This window comes from Bison bison, unplaced genomic scaffold, assembly GCF_000754665.1.
Source record: "Bison bison bison isolate TAMUID 2011002044 unplaced genomic scaffold, Bison_UMD1.0 scf7180017864293, whole genome shotgun sequence".
In the NCBI taxonomy this organism is placed as follows: domain Eukaryota; kingdom Metazoa; phylum Chordata; class Mammalia; order Artiodactyla; family Bovidae; genus Bison; species Bison bison.
The window spans coordinates 3,411,891-3,431,165 of NW_011494865.1; the positions used below are offsets into that span (position 1 = coordinate 3,411,891).

Here is a 19,275-nt window from a genome sequence, read left to right on the forward strand (position 1 = left end):
CAAAAGCATCAATTCTTTGGCACTCAGCTTTCTTTATAGTCCAACTCTCACATCCATACATGACTACTGGAAAAACCATAGCTTTAACTAGATGGACCTTTGTTGGCAACGTAATGTCTCTGCTTTTTAATATGCTGTCTAGGTTGGTCATAACTTTTCTTCCAAGGAGCAAGCGTCTTTTAATTTCATGGCTGCAGTCACCATCTTCAGTGATTTTGGAGTCCAAGAAAATAAAGTCTGTCACTGTTTTCATTGTTTCCCTATCTATTTGCCATGGAGTGATGGGACTGGTTGCCATGATCTTAGTGTTTTGAATGTTGAGTTTTCAGCCAGCTTTTTCACTCTCCTCTTTCACTTTCATCAAGAGGCTCTTTAGTTCTTCTTCACTTTCTGCCATAAGGGTGGTGTCATCTGTGTATCTGAGGTTATTCATATTTCTCCCTGCAATCTTGATTCCACGTTGTGCTTCATCCAAGCTGGCATTTCTCATGATGTACTCTGCATATAAGTTAAATAAGCAGGGTGACAATATACAGCCTTGTCATACTCCTTTCCCAATTTGGAACCAGTCTGTCATTCCATGTCCAGTTCTAACTGTTGCTTCCTGACCTGCATACAGATTTTCCAGGAGACAGGTAAGGTGGTCTGGTATTCCCATGTCTTAAAGAATTTTCCAGTTTGTTGTGATCTACACAGTCAAAGGCTTTGGTGTAGTCAATAAAGCAAAAGTAGATGTTTTTCTGGAACTCTCTTGATCCAGATGGATGTTGGCATCTGGAAGTTCACAGTTACACATACTGTTGAAGCCTGACTTGGAGAATTTTGTTTGTTTGTTTTTGTAATTTTTAATTAATTAATTTATTATAATTTAGAGACTAATTACTCTACAATATTGAGGTGGTTTTTAATACATTAACATCAATCAGCCACGGGTGTACAGTTTCGCCCCATCCTGCACTCCCCTCCACTTAACAATTTATAATTTTCTATAGTAAGTGTCCATTACATTTATAATAAAAATACAGTAAATATTATCATAGATTCTAAATGGAGAAACTAGAGCATGGGGCATCATGAGTCTTTCTTTAGTCCCTTAACAAATTGGTTACTGATTAGAGTTCAATCTGCTTCCATGCTCAAGTTCTTTTCTTGTGACATTCTTTCTCCTAAAGCTTCATCGAAGATTCACCAGGAAAATCCCAAGTATTTGCCATGTTAGGCTCATAAGTAAACCCCTATGTGTCTATGCAGTATAATTTAGTGTACTCCGGAGTTCTGCTTTGCCACTCCTAGCTGTATAACTTGGGTATCAGTCTTTGCATCTGAAAAATGGGGTTAATAATGACTTCTATCTCAGAAGGTGTTTGTGAGGATTCAATGAGATGATCTTCTAAACAATGATCAGCACAGAATATGGATCGAATACTCTGTGTTAGCTGCTTCTGGACGCCCGACACTCTCCAGCTGTTCTTACTACCTTCCTTATTATCTGCCTGTGGTTTTCTCCTCCCCTCCCCACTTCCCCTCCCTTCTCCTCCTCCTCTACCTCTCCCTCCCCCTCCCCTTCGCCTCCCCCTTTTCCTTAAGACAACATGGTTTACACAAACAAATGAGCAATAAAAGTGAATCTTTGAAGCTATTCCATATCTCCAGAGGGAGGACCACTTTACAATACAGCCCAGTTTGTCCTCAATCATGGCCCCATAAAGTTTTCATATTTTTAAAGCATTTTTTGACTTTTACTATTTCTCATTGCAAGCCTTAAGTCTTGGAGGAAGGACCAATCAAACCTCAATTACCCACATGCTAGAAACCCTCTGTCATTAAAAATAAGAATAAGAATAAGCCAAGAAAAGGAAAGAAGGAACAAGCAATATTGTAGAAAACTCCAAATTAGAACCCAGTCACCTAAGGGCTTGATGCCTTTGGTGATGATTTAGAGATTTTTCTTCCTTTCTAAGGATACTTCTGGGCTGTGGAAATGAAATCGTTTTTCTGTAATAACTCTTGGTGAATGTGTCACCCCAAATGTTTGGCTCTAAGGATGATTAAAGATTATGTGTGAGGGAGGGAAGAAATAAGGCCAAGGAGACCTTTTGTTGGGCTTTGTCTTCTGAGAGCTCTGCAAACAGTCATTATTAGGAGACATTCCTCCTTTGCTCCATCCTGGTTGTTGAGAAATGAGTCAAACACATCTCTTAAATACCTGAGGCTGCCAATTGCACTGAAATAATCATCTTGCCACACAATCTATGGCAAAAATACAACTGGCTGACAGACACTCTACAGACCCTATTCAGATGAGTCCACCCAACCAAGAAATCCATATGGCTCCAAACTGCGGAAGAGTCACTTCTGTTTTCCTGAATTAAGCTAAACCATGCATATTTTTAACCATACATTTTTCTTTCCCAGTGGCAGCCAAACTTCAAACACACTAATGGAAAAATAGATTTTTAAAAAAGATGCCACTTGAGCTGAGCCCTGTGCTAAGAAGTAGGTATTTGGTCTTCTTTGCAACTGTCAGTGGGTGGTGGTATTGTTCAGTCGCTCAGTTGTGTCTGATTCTTTGCGACCCCAATGGACTGCAGCCGCCAGCTTTCCCTGTCATTCAGTATCTCCTGGAGTTTGCTCAAATTCATGTCCATTGAGTCAGTGATACCCATTCAACCATCTCATCCTCCACTGCCCCCTTCTCCTCTTGCCCTCAATCTTGCCCAGTATCAGGGTCTTTTCCAGTGAGTCCGTTCTTTGCATCAGGTGGCCAAAGTGTTGGAGCTTCAGCATCAGTCTTTCCAATGAGTATTCAGGGTTGATTTCCTTTAAGACTGACTGGTTTGATCTCTGTGCTGTCCAAGGGACTCTCAAGAGTCTTCTCCAGCACCACCATTTGAAAGCATCAATTCTTTAGTGCTCAGCCTTCTTTATGGTCCAACTCTCACGTCTGTACTTGACTACTGGAAAAACCATAGCTTTGACTCCATGGACAATGGACTTTGGCAGCAAATGATGTCTCTGCTTTTTAATATGCTGTGTAGGTTTGTCATGGATGGTTATTTCCCCTTAAGATTAGAAGAACTGAGGCTCAGAAGATTTACATGAGTTTCTCAAGTTGATACAGCTGTTAGGAATCAAGAAATCCTTTAAGATTCCCTTCTTCACCTCCTTGCATCCAACCCTTCATCAGTCAAGGGCTCCTATCTCATCTCCACAATAATGTTTCCAGCCAATAACTTCTTCTCATCTTCTCTGTTTCTACCCTGGTCCAAGTCTCCATCACTTGTTGCTTGAGCTACAACTGCAATCTCTCTGCTGCCATTCTTGTCCTGGACAATCCATTCTCAGTATAGTAGCCCAAGTATTCCTTTCAAAAAGGGAAATTGTGCTGTTCACCTGAAACTACCACAATGATGTTAACTGACTACACTGCAATACAAAATAAAAAGTTTAAAGTTTGGAAAAAAGACAAATTAGTTGTTGCTACCATAGAAAAATAAAATAAAAAGGGAAATTGACTATATCACTCCATTATGGCGCCCTCCAGAGGTTTCTCGCCCACCTGAATTGCTCTCTGAACACCCCCTCTCATCTGCCTGAAATGAGGAGATCCTAGTTCGATCCCTGGGTCAGAAAGATCCTCTGGAGTAGGAAATGGCAACCCACTCCAGTGTTCTTGCCTGGAGAACCCCATGAACAGAGGAGTCTGGCAGGCTACAGTCCATGGGGTCACAAAGAATCGGACACAACTTAGCGGCTAAACCACCACCACCACCACCATCACCACCTCTCTCTGACCTCACCTTGCCATCTGCCTCCCATCTCCCCGAGCTCAGCCTCCCCCATCCTTCCTCACAGATCTTAAACCCACTGAGCTCCTTCTTACCTCAGAGACTGACATTTGCACTGGTTCTCCTTTCTGCCTGAAATGCTCTGCCTGCAGGTGCTGGATATGGTTTCATGGTCCAGGTCTCAAGTCAAATGCCACCGCCTTCCCAAGAGACCCTCTGTGATAATCTTAGCCCGAGACATCTGACCTCATCACCCCTAGTCCCTCCTTTCCATATCACCTACTTTATCTTTTTTAAAGCCCCCATCAGTCCCCCCCATCAGACATCATTTTGTTTACATAGAATTTTGCTTAATTTGATGTCTTCCTTACAAGACTGTAACTTTCAAAAGGACAGAAACCGTAGCTGTGTGTTCCTTACCCATAACCTGTTCCTTAACCATGCCTGGTACTCAGTTCAACAGACATCTGAAAACTGAATAAATGTTACCATCCCTAGGTTTGGAAAGCATGGTCACCCTATATGCCACCAGCTCTTGAAACCCTGTATTCCTACCTGCTTGTGTGTATTTTAATTTTAAAGGGGCTGAGAGGTGTTGGAAGCCTGCCATTAATAAGGTGCCAGCAATATTACTCAGATCAACATTTACTCAACAGCCTGATTTGTGATTGTTTCCCTGTTGCTTTTGGCATGGGAGGTAGAGTGAGCAACCACACAGGTTTGCCTGGGACTATGGGATTTGCTGGGATGTGAGACTCTCAGTGTTAAAACTGGGATGCCTCCATGTAGGCTAACTTGCTTTAGTCACGTCTAACTCTTTGTACTCTTTGCAGCCCTATAGACCATAGCCTGCCAGGCTTTTCTGTCCATGGGATTCTTCAGTCAAGAATACTGGAGTGGGCTGTTATGCCCTCTTTCGGGAGATCTTCCTGACTCTGGGATCAAACCCGAGTCTCTTATGCTTCCTGCATTGGCAGATGGGTTCTTTACCACTAGCGCCACCTGGGAAGCCCCAAACTGGGGTAGTCCCAGACAAAACATTAAGGTTGGCTATCCTAAAGAGAGCAGACCAGCTAACCTGACAACCCAACTTTTTGAAAAACTTATTTCTTTTGTCTCACTGGGTCTTAGTTGCTGCTCACAGGCTTTCTCTAGTTGCAGTGTGTGGACTTCCCATTGAATGGCTTCTGCTTGTTGCAGAGCACAGGCTCTAGGCATGTGAGCTCAGTAGTTGTGGCCCCATGGCATGTGGAGTCTTCCAGGACCAGGAATTAAACCCACGTCCCCTGCGTTGGCAGGTAGATTCTTAACCACTGGACCATCAGGGAAGTCCCACAGCTCAACTTTTAACCATTGCTTTGTCTTTCTGCTTCATCTTAACCACTAATCAAAGATAGTCGAAATACTGTAGATTTAGGTTTAAACAGTGGCCTTTAGGCAAATCATGTTAATCGGTTTTAAGTGGGGAGAGGAATGATCTTTACCTTACAGGGCGAGTGTGAGGACCACCTAAGAAGCACCTGCTTGGAGCCCACTACTGGCTTACCACTTGGTGCATGTTGGCCCTCAATGAACGTTACTGCTTTGCTCTTGCACCTTCTGTGTAACACTGAAGTTTCCCAAGCAGCAAGTGATGACTGTTCTATTTTAAACTCTCTGATATTTCTGGGAACCAAGGAGTCTTCTAAGTCATTCGACTACACACAAAGCCCTGGAAATTCTTATTGGCGAATCAAGAAGAAGGCCTTTAACTTTCCATCAGAGCCTCCTTTTAAAAATAGCTGACAAATTTGACTTATTTTTCAGGGCAACAGTAGGACTTTTGTGGAGGGGGTTTGTGACTCTTCTGGAGATGATTGTTAAAAAGGCAAATAAGAATTATCTGGTGTGGGAGAGGGTTTTGAGAGCAACATCTTCTACGTGGGCTGCCTCTCTCTGGCCTCTGCCTGCACCTCCAGCCCCATCATGACCTATGTTCCCATCACTCTCTGCCTTCTGGGCATGCAGCCCTCCTTTTAGTGCTAGGAAATTTTTGCTGTCCCTGCTGCCACAGGACCTTTGCACACGCTGCTCTCTCTGACTGCTTCACTGTTCTCTCTAGTCTAAAACAAGTTAGCTGCCACCTATTCATCCAAATAGCTCTTCCTTGGGGAAACATTCCCCAATACCTCCAAATCAAATCCTTTTACCCTCTGGTCTTAAAGTGTCCCAGTGATCACAGCTACAAGTTCACATCTGTGTCTCAGTGTTACATTAGTAGCCCTCCCCGCAATTTGGCCGTCTTCGTTATCATCATAGCTCACACCTTTAGAATTCCTTTTCTGGAGGCAGGCCGGCGGGCAGGCTCGGCTCGTCCCTTCCGTCCGGCCGGCGCCGGCGGCGGGAGGCGGCGCGCGCGGCCCGCAACCCGCCCATGGAGGCTTTCCCCTGGGCGCCCAGCTCGCCCCGCCAGAAAATTTAAAAAAAAAAAAAAGAATTCCTTTTCTGTGTCCAGCACTGTTCTAAGCATTTGTATTCATATTAGTTTGTGGAATCCACACAATGACCTCATGAGTTTGGTACTATGATTGTACCCATTACACAGATGAGGACACTGAGCCACATTGAAAGTAAGTGATTTCCCTAAGATCATGCTGCCAGTAAATAGAACTCGAATTAGAACTCAGGCACCCATGTTCTAGAATCTGTGCTTGTAACCCCTAGTCTGTTCTGTTTTCTTTAGGCAATGGCCATGTTGATTTTTGCTGCTCACTGTCTCTCTAAATCTAGCACAAGATAAGCTCCACCTAAGTATTTTGGGGATGAATGAATGAATGAGTATTTCTCTAATTCTGTGCCCTGAAGCCTCTCTTTCCTTATTCTCTTTTTTGAAAAGTATTGATTTATTTATTTGGTCGCACCAGGTTTTAGTTGTGACATGTGAGATCTAGTTCCCTGATCAGGAATTGAACCCAGGCCTCCTGCACTGGGAGTGCAGCATCTTAGCCACTGGACCACTAGGGAAATCCCTCATTATTCTTTTTTTAAACTGGAGTATAATTGCTTTACAATGTTGTATTAGTTACTGCTGCACAGCAACATGAATCAGCTCTCAGTTTACTATTTCCTTAACCTTGGTGATGGTCACAGGAAGGTCCCTAGACTCCCAGCTTGAATCCCAGTCACCTGGGAACTGTAATGTGACTTCGTGGGACCCATTGAAGAACGAGGCAGCATCCCACTCTGATTTACAATAGCTGAGCAGATGCTAAATTCACCCTCTATGTCCACCCACCTGCTTCCTTCGCAGAACTCTAGAGGCCAGGCACCAACCCGGAGAAACACTGAGATACATTCTTGTGTAGCAGAGAAGTCTGTGGAATCACCGAGGGTGCAGCAGGGTTGACATTCTGCTATTCATGACTCAACCAAAGCGTTTTTAGAAAAACCTTTCCTTTGGGCTCAACTGAGACTGGCTGAAAAACTACCACATGTCCTTGGTGAGAACCCATGAGCCCTTGGTGGGTGGAGGCCTCGGGGACTGCCATCTAGACCTATGGACTCTGGCGGATGCCATACATAACAAGTGGTTTTCATGATGATTGGGGCCCTGATGTCCTTACTGGATTTCAGGTCTGGCTTCCTCGGTAGACTGTGAATTCTAGGAGAGCATGGACTCCCCAGGACACTGCTTGGGGTCTGACACATAGCAGGAGCCCTGGAAATATCAGCAGAGTGGATGCATGAGCTATAGGGGTCATTTGCTTAAATAGACTGAACCATGGAATGCTTTACCCTGGGGCAGCAGAAGAGGAGGGAAATCCTGCATGCATCACTTAGCACTAAATGGCATCAAGTGTGCTGGGGATGTTCACTGTGTTTGGAGAAGTGTTGGCAGGAGGAGAGAAGTGCATTTTTCCAGGGTGGAGGCAAACCAGACTTCATCTACACGGAAGGGTCCAGTCACTGAATAGGGGGCTGAACAAAAGGAAATAAAAGCCCACTGTCTAAACCCACCTCTCTTGGTAATGGGATCCGCATCGGTCCATCTATGTTGGAGTCACCCTGGACATCAAGGTCAGATATGTAGACCACCGTTAGAGCTGGAGAGGGATTCCTACAATGGATAAGACTAGGTCACCATCAGTTATGCGATGGTGAATTTAAGGGGTGACAGCAAGCACGCTCTGCAATCTGATTGCCTGAGTTCAATTCCAGGGTCTCCTCCTTAATGAGCTCTGTGGTCTTAGCTAAGTGACTGCTCCTTTCCTCTCTATGAGATGTGCCTCCCACCTCATGGTGTTGTGGCTGAGGACCAAATGAATCAGGCCACATAGAGGGCTCAGAAGATTGCCGAGCACAGCGTGAGTGCTACAGAGGCATTAATTTATTAGGATGGGAAAGGGGTAAGTTTCTTTTTTGGGGCTGGTTAAGCCTCCAGTATTATCAGGAAGAAGTGGCAGAAAGTATTATAGACACAGGAGGTTTGGGGAGACAGAGTCCGGCAGGTTTGTACCTTTGTATGTTTAGGTTGAAGACTGGCTCTGGGACTCATTAGCTGTGAGGCTTGTTGCTGTTCAGTTGCTCAGTCATGTCTGACTCTTTGCAACCCCAAGGACTGCAGCATGCCAGGCTTCTCTGTCCTTCACCGTCTCCCGGAGTTTGCTCAAACTCATATCCATTGAGTCAATGATGCCTTCCAACCGTCTCATCCTCTGTTGTCCCCTTCTCCTCCTGCCTCCAATCTTTCCTGGCATCAAGGTCTTTTCCAATGAGCCAGTTCTTCACATCAAGTTGGCGAAGTATTGGAGCTTCAGCTTTAGCATCAGTCCTTTCAATGAATATTCAGGACTGATTTCCTTTAAGATTGACTGGTTGGATCTCCTTGCAGTCCTAGGGACCCTCAAGAGTCTTATCCAACACCCCAGTTCAAAAGCATCAATTCTTCAGTGTTCAGCTTTCTTTATAGTCCAACTGTCACATCCGTACATGACTACTGGAAAAACCATAGCTTTGACTAGACGGAGTTATCTTGGTAAAGCAGTCTCTGCTTTTTAATATAATGTCCAGGTTGGTCATAGCTTTTCTCTCAAGGATCAATTGTCTTGTAATTTCATGGCTGCAGTCACCATCTGCAGTGATTTTGGAGCTCAAGAAAATAGTCTGTAACTGTTTCTATGGGGCTAGCAAAGGCGAAAATGGCCTTGGTGCAGTGGCCCTGCCAGCAGAGGGCGCAAATGAGTACGCATATATGATGTTATCCTTGCTGGGGCTGGATAACATCAGCCCCAGATGTTACTCAACTGAGGTTCCAGAGTGCCCACCCAGCTGCCCTGGCTTTCTAGGAAGCAAACTGCTAGGCATGGACTCCCACATATGGAAGGTGGCTGGCAGGGATCCCCGATTCCCTGTATACTGCTTATTAAAAATTCAGACTATTGGGGCTCATCACAGACCAGAGAATCAGAGTTTGGGGAACAAGGGCCTGGGAATCTTCATTTTGAATCCACTCCCAAGGAAATCTGATGCGTTATACTGTTTGAGAACTTACTCTAGCAGGTCATTCTTAACCAAGAGTGCACCTCAAAATTGCCTCAGGTGTAATCTTAGAGCATTTGACCAAAGTATGTGCGGGCTGTACATTTGTGGACGAACATTTGGGAACGTGTGCCTGTGTGTGCTTTTTGCACTCATCAATGAGACATTCTGATGAGGTCGTGTAATAAGTTGAATTGTGTGTGTGTGTGCATGCGTGCTCTGTCGTGCCCGACTCTTTGCAGCCCCAGGAACTGTAACCTACCAGGTTCCTCAGCCCATGGAATTTTTCAGGCAAGAATACTGAAGTGAGTTGTCATTTCCTCCTCCAGTGGATCTTCCCAGCCCAAGGACTGAACCCGAGTTGAATTGTGTCTCCCCCTAAATGTATTAAGACTTCCCTGGTGGCTCAGACGGTAAAGCGTCTGCCTGCAATGCTGGAGACCCAGGTTCGATTCCTGGGTCGGGAAGATCCTCTGGAGAAGGAAATGGCAATCCACTCCAGTACTCTTGCCTGGAAAATCCCATGGACGGAGGAGCCTGATAGGCTACAGTCCATGGGGTCGCAAAGAGTCAGACACAACTGAGCGACTTCACTTCTAAATGTATACGTTGAAGTCCCAGGATCTCAGAACCTGACTTTATTCAAAAATGGGCTCCTGACAGAGGCAGTCAAGTTAAACTGAGGTCGTAGGGGTAGGCCCTACTCCAATATGACTGATGTCCTCATTAAAGGGGACATTTTGACAAAGAGATACACGGGGTCAGGGGGAGAGAGAGGGAGGGAAAGGACGATGTAAAGAGACACAGGCAGAAGACGGCCATCTCTGAGACAAGGAGAGAGACTGGGAGCGCATCCTTCCGTCACGGCCCCAGACGGGACCAGCCCTGCTGACACCTTGGTTTTGTGGGAGAATGAAGCTAAGCCCCCCAGTCTCTGGTACTTGGTTAGCGCAGCCCTAGGAAACCAGTGCAGGAGTGACTGCTATTATTATCCCCATTTTACAGGCGCGTAACTGGAATTCAGAAAGCTCCTTCTCCCCATGAAAACCATCCAGGTTCCTCCCTCCCCTCCTTCCATGGCCAGGCGCTGTTGGTGAGGCGGGTGATGGCGTGGGCTGTGCTCTTCTGGGGAGCACGTCTACCTTTGGAAAGAACAGACGAGGTTGAAGTCTCCTGTTCGTCATCTGGTTAACTGGAGGCATGAGACTGTTTTTTTTTTTTTAAGTTAATTTTTTAAAATTGTTTTTTAATTAAATTTATTTTAATTAGAGGCTAATTACAATATTGTATTGATTTTGCCATACAGCAACATAAAAATTGAAGGATAATTGCTTTACAATATTGGTTTCATTTCTGCCATACATCAACGTGATTTAGCCATAGGTATACATATATCTCCTCCCTCTTCAACCGCCCTCCCACTTCCCACCATTTCTCACCCCTCTAGGTTGTTACAGAGCCCTGGTTTGAGTTCCCTGAGTCGTACGGCAATTTCCTTTCTATGACTGAGCAGTGTTGCACTGTACATGTGTACCACAGCTTCTTTATCCATTCATCTGTCAATGGACATCTAGGTTGCTTCCATGTCCTAGTTAATGCAAATAGTACTGCAAAGAACATTAGGGCACACGTGTCTTTTTAAAGCACAATGTTGTGTTAATTTCTGCTCTACAGCAAAGTGATCCACTTAGGTTGTTCAGTCACTAAATCATGTCGATTCTTCGTGACCCCATGGGCTGCAGCATGCCAGGCTCCTCTGTTCTCTACTGTCTCCTGGAGTTTGCTCAAATTCACTGGCTCGGTGATGCTACAATATCTTATATTTCAGAATTCTTTTCCATTTATCACAGGATATCGAATTCAGTTCCCTGTGTATACAGTACGGCCTTGTTTATCCATTCTATATATAATCATTTGCACCTTCTAATATCAAACTCCCAATCCATCCCTCCCCTGCCTACTTCCGCCTTGGCAACCAGAAGTCTGTTCTCTATATTTGTGAGTCTGTTTCTGTTATGCAGGTAAGTTCATTTGCGTCATAGTCTAGATTCCACATATAAGTGATGTTGTATGATATTTATCCTTGTCTGATTTACTTCACTTATTATAATAATCTCTAGGTCCGTCCATGTTGCTGCAAATGACTTTGTTTCATTCTTTTTTATGACTGAGTAGTGTTCCATCTTGTATATGTACCACATTTTCTTTAGCCATTCATCACAAGACAGTTTTTTTAACCTCTCTCTGGGCCCCGGTTTTCTTCTCTGAGAAGTGTGGAGGGTGCAGCTGATCATAAAGTGTGTGGTGTGTACGTGTGCTCAGATGCTCAGTCATGTCTGACTCTTTTGCAACCACATGGACTGTAGCCCACCTGGCTCCTCTGTCCATAGGATTCTCCAGGCAAAAATACTGGAGTGAATTGCCATTTCCTCCTCCAGGGGATCTTCCTGATCCAGGGATCAAACCCATGTCTCCTGCACTGGCAGACAGATGCTTTACCACCGCGCCACCTGAGAAGCCCAAAGCTGATCATAGAGGGTGATGGTAAAGACTGGAAGGAATAATGCCTGGAGGCAGTCTATAGTAGCGCTGGGCATAACAGCACTCCCAGTCCATAGCACCCGCTGCCACTGTTACTTGAATCAGATGGTGTCCCTTCAAGTCAAGGTGCGTGGGATAGGGGGCAGGAACCTTTGCTTCCCAGCGCTCTCATCTCCATTGAGACCAATGGAACTGGCAGGTAGGAGAAGCAGGGTTTGGTTATTCCCCTGCCACTTGGAAACTTATCTCCTTAAACATAGTAAACAGCAGGGATGCTCTTTCAGGCCGTCCGCACGGGACCTGCTACAGCTACAAGCAAGACGCACTAGAACAGGCTTCCGAAGCCTTTGCATATGCTCTGCGCTCCAGCCAGAGACATAAATACGCCTCACACACAGCGTTAAAAGAATCGTTCTACAGCCTACACAGATGTCAAAATAATAACAGGATGATGCCAGGCAAGGAAATATTTCTGATGACTCTTCCCCCATCTAGAGTTATATAATACATTTTTGGGGGTTGCTATTGTTGTTAAGGGAAGTAACCTGAAGGTTGGTGAGGTTCAAGGTCTAAGACTGTCAGATGCAGGCAAAGCCTTTGATCTGGGCGGATTTATGCACTGCCTGCTTTAAGGGGAGCATGAATGTGCGGTCACTTTGGACGATTCTCTGGGGACAGATGAGATGCTGCTGGACTGGGAATGCCTAATGGTTTGGTTGTGTTGACTTGGTACATTTGTCGAGCACTTACTATGTGCTGGGCACTGGGCTCAGTGCTGGTGGGAGACTGGAAGGATCAAGCTGCCCTTTGGAGCTTGCAATCCTTTGGGAAGAGGCAATCTCAAACTAAGTAATAGGCCAAAACATAAACAGTTGCAAGGTGTGATTTCTCCTGTAAAGGAAACAAACAAGAGGCAGAGAGAGTGAGACATGAGGTGATGGGAAGATTTCTGCAAGAATGGAGCATTTAAGCCAAGACTCAAAGGACAGAAAAGATGGAGCCATTGAATAGTGGAAAGTTGAAAGAGTCGCTCAGTCCTATCTGACTCTTTGCCACCCCATGGACTGTAGCCCGCCAGCCTCCTCTGTCCATAGGATTCTCCAGGCAAGAATACTGGAGTGGGTAGCCATTCCCTTCTGCAGGGCTGATTCCTGACCCAGGGACTGAACCCATGTCTCCTGCATTACAGGTGGATTCTTTACAGTCTGAGCCACCAGGGAAGCCCAAACAGGAGGATCCATGTAAGGTCCTTCAGGATGGAAAGAGCTCCATACAACTGAGGAAGGAAGGGAAGGAAAATGGGGCTAGAGTTCAGGTGGAGAAGGAGTGGGAAAGGATGGCAGCTAAGTGTCCAGTTAAGTGATTGTTTTTATTATCTGATGATTCTTGTTGCCCCAAATCTGTTGCAGCTAGGGTTGCTAAATAAAAAACGGTGTGCCCAGATAAAGTCAAATTTCAAATAAGCCACAGACAACTCTTAGTGTAAGTAGGTCCCACATATTGCATGGGATCTATACTAAAATTGATTTATTTTTGTTTACCTGGATTTCAAATTTAACTGGGCATCTTGTCTTTTTATTTGCTGAATCGGCAGCCCTAACTGGAGTGATTAACTAACTCCATAGCGCGGTGTTGAGAGAAATCTCGTGGGCAAAGATGGTGATTTGTTTTGGCCCTGGAAGTTCTGTGACACAGAGTGAGAACTGTGGCAAGGCTCTGTGACCCAGAGCAAGTTACCTAACCTCTCTGTGTCCCAGCTGCCACAGCTGAAAAATAAAGATTCCAATTTAGGTCTGAAGCACCTCGAATGGTTTTACTTAGGCTTCATTTGCAGAATGTTTGCTCAAGTGCTGTGAAAAGTACTAGGATTTTTATTATTTGAGGATATGAGTTATCATACCTGAGCCCCTGACATCAATTGATTGCTTAGGAGTTTCCTGGACAAGATTGAAAAGGGTATTACTGCTTATTTCTTAACCACAGTCTCTAATTTGGCTTGGCACAACACAGTTACCAACTCTGTCTTTATTTTAAATGTTAACACAGTTTCGTCACAGATTTTTTTGAATTAACTTTTAAAATTATTGCATTAAAATATTATTTATCTTGATGACTCAGTTTTTTGGTGCCCACCTCTTATATTTTACATGCAAGGAGACGGGCTCACTTGCTTTCACCTTAGTCTTGGTTTCTTTTTTCTTTTGGCTGCACCGTGAGGCCTGTGGGGCCTTAGTTCCCCAGCCAGGGATGGAACCTATGCCCCCTGCTTTGGCAGTGTGGAGTCTTAACCACTGGGCCACCAGGGAAGTTCCCTAGTCCTGGCTTCTTCGGGAGAGACTGACAGTTTCACGAGCCAGACACACTTGCTGTGCTTCCAGACCCACGGCTTACTGGTGGAGGGACTCTCAGTGCCTTAGTGTCTCACGGTGCCTTAGTTTCCCTATCTGTAAAATGGGTTTCAGAAAAGCACGTGTCTCAGTGTTGGTTGTAGCCTTAACTGAGGGAAAAAAAAGTTCATGTCAAGTGCTTAGGACAGTACCTTTCATTTACAAAGTGTTCAAAACACCTCACCATTCCTGTTAGAGCCTCCGTTTCCTCATCTGTACAGTGAGGACCACATCAGCTTCTATCTCAGTGATTCCTTATGGTGCATCCATGAGACAATGATGCAGAATGCGTGCCAGGATCCTTCAGCATCCTCTCCTGTCTTTACACTGGGAAAGCAGCTTATTTTTATGTATTGGGCATTTTTATTTACTTCTTGCCACTTTCCAGCAGGGATGGGTGGTGGCTTCTCATCAGGGGCACAGAGGTGGTAGAGACTATGACAGAGATGTGGACAGTGGGAGCCTGAAGCCAAGGCCAGTGCAAATGCTCCAACTCGGAGAGCGGGTGTGCTGACCGTGACCCTGAAAAGTCAAGCCCGGAGCATTCTGGTATCAGGAAAATGCAGGTGTTTCCCCAGCACCACTTTTTGGACAGCCCCCACCCATTTCTGAGCTTGGCTCGGCCTGTGTCTCTGACCCCTCCTGCCTGCCAGCCCTGCCCAGCGCTCTTGAGGCTTCCTGGCTGAGGCAGGCTCTGATTGGCTTTCCTGCACCTCTGTCTGGATCCAAGCCTTCACTGTTGCCCCATTTTCTGTATTTTACCTTTTAACTGTCAATTTCTGCTGCTGAGAGCTGAGACTCAAAGAGGTGTCATGGCAGGTCACTGTCACTCGTGTGTATGTGCTAAGTCCCTTCCATCGTGTCCGACTCTGTGCGGCCCTATGGACTGTATCCCTCCAGGCTCCTCTGTGCATGGGGCTCTTCAGGCAAGAATACTGGAGTGGGTTGCCATGCCCTTCTCCAGGGATCTTCCCAACCCAGGGATTGAACCCGTGTCTCTTACATCTACCTGCCTTGGCAGGCGGGTTCTTTACCACTAGTGCCACCACTCATTTAGTTGACAGGTATTTGTTGAGCACCTACTATGTCCTGGGCACTTCTGCAGATGCTGAAGTTTCAGCAGGAAATGAACAGAGACAGGTCCTTACAGTTAGGAAGCTTGCCCTTCTTGTCTTCCCATTGTGATGGCAGGCGAAAAACAAGAGAACAAAGGATTGAGTGAGCTGTGATGGGGTAGAAAGTAACCAGGGCCAAGGGGGAGGGCGATGGGGAGGAGGTACCCAGGAGAGGGGCAGTCTCACCAAGGTGTGATGTTTGAGCTCAGACCTGATGGACCACGTACTCCATCCGCCCTTGACCTCTGCATCTTCATCTGCTCGATGGGGACAAAGCCCGCCTCTCAGGAGGATGGTGAGAAATAGACATCAGGCAAGGCTTAGTCTCCTTGCCTTAATGGGATCAGTCTGGCCTTAGCCTAAGAGATCGCTCCTTTGTCTCCCCTGGGTTTCCTAGGCCATGGACCTCATTTAACAAGGATGCCAGTCACACCTGTGCCTCGCTTCTTTGTGCGCTTCCTCTGGTCCTCTGCATCCTTGACAATGAGCACACATTATTGGTACTGGTCTTCTCTCCCTCTCTATCCCTTCCTCAGCCTCTCTCTCCCCTCCTCTTCTCTCTTCCCTTTTTTTCTTCCTCTTTCTCTCTCTTCTCTCCATCATGCTGGTTGGACCCCAGTCAGGATACCAGCTCATCCTTAGGGTCAGCTGGATGTACATATAAACAAGAAATTTGGGGAGAGAAGAGGACAGAGTTCAAGGTCAAAACTGCATCCAGGGTTCCAACTGAAACTGACACTGTTCACATGGAAAAGACACGTTTATTCAGGCACCTAATGTAAAAATGGTAACTTAAGGCATCCAAGTGGCCTTTTACTCATTTCTAGCTCTCGGGTGAGATTTTTTTTCTCTTTTTAAATGCTTTTACTGTTCTTTGCCTACTTTGACAATTCTGTTGCTATGGAAGAAGGTTAGAAGGCTTGCCATGTTTTTCCACACCGTGGCTCTTCTGTAGAAAGGAACAGAGAAAGGAAAATAAGTTTCAGAACCAAGGTGTTAAGTCCTTTGAATTCTGCAAGAAAGGCAGAAGCAGTGAGTGTTGTCTGGAGCTCCCAGAATCTCTGCTTGTCAGGATGACTTGGCAAGCCTTTCATCACTCTGAACTAGACCTTGACAATGCCCTGACTGCCACAGCTCAATCTTGTGTACCCGTGGTGCGTGAACAGTCTTTTGTGCCAGGGTCTGTTGATAATTCATCCTAGTAGCCTGGCCTCATGAAAAGGTGTGGGCTTGTGAAAGGCCAGGGTTTAAATTCCAGTCCCGCAACCTGCTACCCAAAGGGGCTTCTCTGATCTGTCTACTCAAAGCAGCCCCCTCTATTAGACTCTGTCCCTCACTGAGGAGGGCTGATCACTATCCTGTTTCCCTGTCTCCCAGGGACAAGGTAGGATCACTCTTTTCCTTCTATTTTAATACAAGTTCAGAGTGGCTCTATGACTTGATTTAGCCAATGAAACATGAATAGAAGTGACGGGTGTCACTTCTCGGGTGAGGCTTTAAGGGCCAGTGTGTGATTTTCCGTGTCCTTGTCCCCTGTCCGTGGAGATGGAACATGCTGAGAGGAAGCCTCCATCACGGTCCCCAAGGGGCGAGAGTAAACATATCCCTCCTCTTGCCTGCATTTCACATGGGGTGTGAATGAGAGCTGGACCAGCCACTGAGACTTAGGGCTTGTTTGTTACTGCAGCATAACTTAATGGATCCTGACATATATAATATCACCTTAAACTGTTCTCTTTTTTTTCCGTATAGCACTTATTAATCACCATCATCATGCTTATTTATGTTTTGCATATTTCTTTGTTTTAAGCCTGTTTTCTCTAAGCTATAAGTTCCCTGAGAACCATTTTTTTGTGGTTGTTTATTGGTGTTCAGTGGAGTAACCCTGTTATCCTGAAGTGTGCCTGGTACATGGTAGGCACTCAATTAATGTATGTGTTGAATGGATTGTTTAATAATTGTTTAATAATGGATTGTTTAATAACCAATAATGGATTGGTTAATGTGGTAAGGTCACTTCACTTCCATGAGCCTCACATTCCTTGTCTGTAAAATGGGAATATTAATCATGTCTGCTTCATAAGGACGTGTTGAGAATTAAAAGAATGAAGGTAAAGGACCTTCCACCCTGCCTGGCGCATAGTAAGGGTGCAGTAAACACATGCTATTGTTTTTATAATGATTGTCAACCCAGAGAACCCAAAACAGGGCCTCTGTGATAAGTTACATTTAGCAGATGTATTTATATTGTTCTCCAGACCTATGGAAGATTCTTTAGCAAAGGGATGCATTGTTATATCTGAATTCAGGGTCTTTATTCATAGAGGCTCTCGAAGCCTTGTTCTAAGTGTTTGCTTTCAGATGACAGGCTGGACTTGGAATTTGGAGAAGGTTCCTCTTCTGTCTCTTTCATTTTGTTTGTTTGAGCATTTTGTCCCTCTGTGTATCTGTGCCTATGTGTGTGTGCATGCTCAGTCACTCTTTTTAGACCCTATGGTGTGTAGCCTGCCAGGCTCTTCTGTCCATGTGATTTCCCAGGCAAGAATACTGGAATAGGTTGCGATTTCCTCCTCCAGGGGATCTTCCTGATCCAAGGATCAAACCCACATCTCCTGTGTCTCCTGCATTGGTGGGTAGATTCTTTACCATTGAGCCACATCTATGTGTGTAGAGGTATTTTTTTGTTGATGTTTTTCTTCATGTGTATTTCTTTCATTATTTTTTAGTTGCAGTATAATTGCTTTACAATGTTGAGTTAGTTTCTGCTGTACCACAAAGTGAATCAGCAGTATGTATACCTGTATCCCCTCCCTCTGGGACCACCCTCCCCTCTAGGTCATCAAAGAGCACTGAGCTGAGCTCCTTGTGCTATACAGCACCTTCCCACTAGCTATCTGTTTTACACATGGTAGTGTATATATGTTAATGCTACTGTCTCAATTCATCTCCCATCCCTCAAGCTTTAATTGCTTTGAGTCTTAGGCTAAATGTTCAAATAGGAAGAAATAGCTAGTATCTATAAGGCCTGGAAGATGATGCTGTGAAAGTGCTGCACTCAATATGCCAGCAAATTTGGAAAACTCAGCAGTGGCCACAGGACTGGAAAAGGTCAGTTTTCATTCCAATCCCAAAGAAAGGCAATGCCAAAGAATGCTCACACAATGCTCACACAAAACTACCACACAATTGCATTCATCTCACACACTAGTAAAGTAATGCTCAAAATTCTCCAAGCCAGGCTTCAGCAATACGTGAACCGTGAACTTCCAGATGTTCAAGCTGGTTTTAGAAAAGGCAGAGGAACCAGAAATCAAATTGCCAACATCCACTGGATCATGGAAAAAGCAAGAGAGTTCCAGAAAGGCATCTATTTCTGCTTTATTGACTATGTCAAAGCCTTTGACTGTGTGGATCACAATAAACTGTGGAAAATTCTGAAAGAGATGGGACTACCAGACCACCTGACCAGCCTCTTGAGAAACCTATATGCAGGTCAGGAAGCAACAGTTAGAACTGGACATGGAACAACAGACTGGTTCCAAATAGGAAAAATGAGTATGTCAAGGCTATATATTGTCACCCTGCTTATTTAACTTCTATGCAGAGTACCTCATGAGAAATGCTGGGCTGGAGGAAGCACAAGCTGGAATCAAGATTGCCGGGAGAAATATCAATAACCTCACATATGCAGATGATACCACCCTTATGGCAGTAAGTGAAGAAGAACTAAAAAGCCTTTTGATGAAAGTGAAAGAGGAGAGTGAAAAAGTTGGCTTAAAGCTCAACATTCAGAAAACTAAGATCATGGCATGTGGTCCCATCACTTCATGGGAAATAGATGGGGAAACAGTGGAAACAGTGTCAGACTTTATTTTTTTGGGCTCCAAAATCACTGCAGATGGTGATTGCAGCCATGAAATTAAAAGA

General features: G+C 45.0%; 1 protein-coding gene and 1 non-coding gene across 2 annotated transcripts in view; both read left to right on the top strand.

Annotated features, from left to right (window-relative positions):
• Positions 1-19,275, top strand: part of SHISA9 (shisa family member 9) — a 349,021-nt gene that overhangs the window by 167,693 nt on the left and 162,053 nt on the right. The gene's annotated exons all lie outside the window — the stretch shown is intronic.
• On the top strand, positions 9,701-9,772 carry TRNAC-GCA. Its single transcript has one exon. It is a non-coding gene; the product is annotated as a tRNA-Cys (tRNA).